This window comes from Passer domesticus, unplaced genomic scaffold, assembly GCF_036417665.1.
Source record: "Passer domesticus isolate bPasDom1 unplaced genomic scaffold, bPasDom1.hap1 HAP1_SCAFFOLD_44, whole genome shotgun sequence".
Taxonomy (NCBI): Eukaryota; Metazoa; Chordata; class Aves; order Passeriformes; family Passeridae; genus Passer; species Passer domesticus.
Window position 1 is genome coordinate 1,995,474 of NW_026990160.1, and position 3,957 is coordinate 1,999,430.

Here is a 3,957-nt window from a genome sequence, read left to right on the forward strand (position 1 = left end):
TGGGGTTGTGCACATGTATTGTGTGTAAGATCCTGGGAAATAAAGAGAGGGCAAAGAACCTTGTACAGCGCAGTCACACCTTGTAGGGACGACTCTGGTGCCGCCCGCCGGGGTTAATAAACATACCACTTTCTAACTTCAATGAGTTAGAGAGTCTCTGTCTGTGAGCCTCGGTTTAACAACTCATAGCCTGATCCTAAATGAGAATAATCCCATCAGTCAGAAAGCAAAGGCTGCAGGAACTGTTCTCCTGCAAGACAGGCTCTTGTCAGCCAGATTTCCTGCTGGAAGCCAGCTGTGACCAAGCCAGCTGCTGCTGTCTGCCATGGAAACCATCTGAAGCAGCCTCGTCCCTCTCCTCCCCATGAAACCAACTTCAGCCTGGCCTGAAGGAAGTCCTGATGCACAGGCTTGCTTTAAGCAGCCTCCACTCCCAGCTCACACTTTGCCTGTGTGTCCTGAGCTGGGCTGCCCTGCTGGAGCAGAGCTTCTCCTGTGCTTGCCCACTGCTGCAGCTGAAGGGGAGCCCCAAGGACAGGAGCTTTTATGGCTGCTGCCCCACCATCAGGAGAACCCTGGCAGATCAGCACTGCAAGGACTTCATCTGTGGCAGCACCAGCACCCAAACCAAGGTTTGGTCTGTGCCCCACGCCTGCCCACACCACAATCCCACTGTTTTGGTGAAGAAGGGAGATGCTGAAGAAGATGCAACTCAACACCATGGAGCTAAAGACACCTCTAGAGGCAGTGCCAAGGCAGGGCCAGAGCCCAGCTCCCTGCAGGCAGCATCTGAGCCAGGAGGACTCACCACTAAACTAGAGAAGAAGATGCTCTGTCCCAACAGAAGAAGGTGCTTCCTCTCTTGGGAGCCAGGGAGCCAAGAGTGGCCATCCCTGTGCTGCTTCTGGCCTTTGCTATGCAGCACCTCTGAGCTCAGAGTCCTTGGAGCAGGGAAGCCCTGCAGGGACAGTAAGCCATGGAGAGCAGGAACCCATGGCAGGCTTACTCACCTCTCCCTGAGAGGTGCCCCAGAGCCACAGCTGATCTCCTGGGGGCTCGGGGAGCAGCTGGCACGTGAGGCCTCCCCGGGCACCAGCACCTCGGAGCTGGGGCCTCCCTCCACGTGGCACAGCGCCGTGGCACTGGAGATGCTGTTGAGGTGGCCAGAGAAGGGCAAGGAGACCTGCTGGCTCTCTCCTGGCTGCAGCACACCTGACACTGGCAGGATACTGGAAGCCTGCATGGAAGACAGGAGAGATGGAGGTGTTGAGCATGGAAATGGATGCAGAAGAGCAGCTTGGAGCAAAGTGCAGCTGCAGCCAGAGGGGCCTATTCCCCAAACACTGCCAGAATCACCCTGATCTCATCCTGCATCCATGCCACTGACCAGTGCAGGGACCATGGGGAAAATCTCCTCCCATCCTCACGGGTCAATGCATTCATTAGTACATTACATGAAAGTGAACTGGGATGTCTCCTGGCACTAGAAATTCTCTCTGATGCACAACTTGCCTTGAAAAAGTTTCAAAACTTACTGCTTTTAGAAAAGGAGGAGACTCAGAGTGAGAGCTCTTGGAGCTGAGCAAAGGACTCCCAGCCCAGCTCATCTGACTCCTGAGGCTCTTCCCCTCTCTCTGATTTAAATGCTGCTCCCTCAAGGTGCTACAGCAAAAGCTCCTGCAAAACCTTCCTCTGGACCACCTGAGGAGTTGCAGGGGGAGCAGTGCCCTCCATAGGTGCTGCACAGCGTCCTTGGGCAGCCCCACAACGTGTCCTGCACGGCCTCTCCAACACCCAGCTGCTCCAGCAGCACTTTGTGCTGGGCCTGCAGGGATGGGAGGCCCCTCTGTGGCCAATGCTCAGGGCCACCAGTGGCACTGGCAGCTCCAGCCCTGCTTGCCACACTGACAGTGTGCAAGGGAGACAGATTCCCTCTTCCCTTCTCCGCTCCCAGGGCAGTGTGCGCTGCGTCCACGCAGCACCTGAATCCCTCCAGGCCTGCTGGGAGGTGAGGGCTTGCAGGAGCTTGTGGTGGCACCTGAAAAACAAGCCATTCCCTACGCCTGCAGGAAGAGACAGCCACTTTGCCAAGTCCCAGTTTGTAAGACAGCTTCAGGGCCAGCAGTGCAAGAGCAGCTCTCGGGTGACAGCAGAGACCTGCAAACAGGGAGTCTGGCTGGGCTGGGAAGAGGGCACATGGAGATCAGGACTCATCCCAGCTTGCTCTGCCAAGGAAGCTGCAGCTCTTCCCATCATGATGCAGATGAAAGCCTCATCTTGCATTGGGAAGGCAACAAGGCAAAAAATCCCACACTCAGCACAGGCCTGTAGGATCTGAGTGAGCTTCTCCAAGGAAAACTCTCCTATTTCTCCCTGCCACTGCCCCATGTCCAGCCACTGGCCCTGCTGCCCAGCCACTGTCAGGGCACAGGACAGCAGGGCAGCAAAAAGGGAGCTCAGCAGGAGCATGACTTGCTGGTGGCAGGCTGGGGAGGCAGCACAAGCAGTAGGTGTACAAGAAAATTTACCTCTGCTCCTGAAGACTGGGTCAAATCCTGCTCTTCAGTCAGGGCTGTGGCTGCCTCCTGCTTTCCAGCCTTGAAGTGCCTCCATCGAGACGCTGGGCAATCCAAACATGTTCTCATCTCCTTTGGTGGTTGGGGAGTGAATTGAGGTGGGTGAAGCTCATCTCTGGAAAAGAAGATAACTGTGAACAGGGACCTGCAGTGGGAGAGAGGGACACCTGCACCAGCAGCTCCTGCTCAGGATGCAGCCCCTGGCTGGCTGCTGGCACCTTGAACTGAGAAATGCTTTGATCCAGCCCTTCCCAATCCAGGCTGGAGCAGGTCTGCTCTAAAGGCAGCCCAGGGATGACACTGAGCTGCTGCAGCAGCTGCAACTGCTTGCACTGAGGAACTGCAGAGGACAGGGATGAACACCCTGTGGGCATGCAGAAAGCACAGTGGGAGAGGAAAAGACAGAGAAGGCAAGCAAAAAGGGCAGATTTGAGACATCCAGGGGCAGACCCAGGCAGTGACAGCCAGCACAGCCCCCCCAGGGCCCAACAGCAGAAACTCTGCAGCTCCACCAGGTATTTATCAGGAATGTTTCCCTGACACTGCTGGGGGCTTGGCTGACATTTTCCAACACTCCCAGGGGACTCAGGTGGCATTCCCCATGCATACAGACATACATACATGGGCTGTAGTGCTGGGATCCTGCCAGACTCCATCGGCCTTGGGCTTGGCGAGGTTTCTGCCAGCCGTCCAGAGCTCCATAACTGTTTTCTCTGTCCCAGGAAGCAGGCAAGAAACATTTTTAAAAAAACCCAAAGCAAACCACAACAGGGAAACCTAAAAATCCTTCAACAGCTCAACCCTGCTCTAGTTATTTCTTTAGGGACAGCTACCACTCTCCAGCTGAAATGCTGGGCTTTTGGAGAAAAAATAAAAAGCAAATTACATGTTCACCTCCAAATTTAAAAGGATCAAGGTAAGAGAACCTTTCAAACTACAAAGGATTGCCCCAAAGGTAAAAGCTTTGCAAGAAATCTCTAGTTCAGACCAGGCTGACAGTTAAACAACTGGTTCCTCTGGTGGGGAGAAACCCTCCTCTTTAAGGTAAGCAGTCTGAGAGTTGAAAGCAACCGTTCTGTCAAACCTTAGGCTCCCTGGCTCAGCCTGCCTTGCCTGTCCTTCCTCTTCACTGATTTACATGCAGTGCCACAATGGCCCAGGTTCAGATGTTTGGTGCCATTCAGGGAATTTGGCATTGTCATTTCCTTATGTTTTAGTCTAAGTTTCAATCCTTGAAACCACTCTTCAAATGCCAGCTTTCCTTTCGTTGACAGAAAGCTCAAGGTTCCCAGAAGTCTTCTGACATCCCCTTTTGTGCTCAGAGAGATGCCATTTCCAAACAGATGTTTCCAAAGTTAACAGCATTTTCAAGAGTAATGCA

At 54.0% G+C, this 3,957-nt stretch overlaps 1 long non-coding RNA gene and 1 pseudogene across 1 annotated transcript; both read right to left on the bottom strand.

Moving 5' to 3' along the window:
- The window catches only part of LOC135292707 (zinc finger protein 850-like), a 216,147-nt pseudogene that overhangs the window by 14,036 nt on the left and 198,154 nt on the right, over positions 1-3,957 (bottom strand).
- On the bottom strand, positions 1,100-3,872 carry LOC135292657 (uncharacterized). Its single transcript, XR_010354877.1, has 3 exons — positions 3,198-3,872; positions 2,529-2,691; positions 1,100-1,237 (listed from the first exon to the last, which is right to left on the bottom strand). It is a non-coding gene; the product is annotated as an uncharacterized LOC135292657 (long non-coding RNA).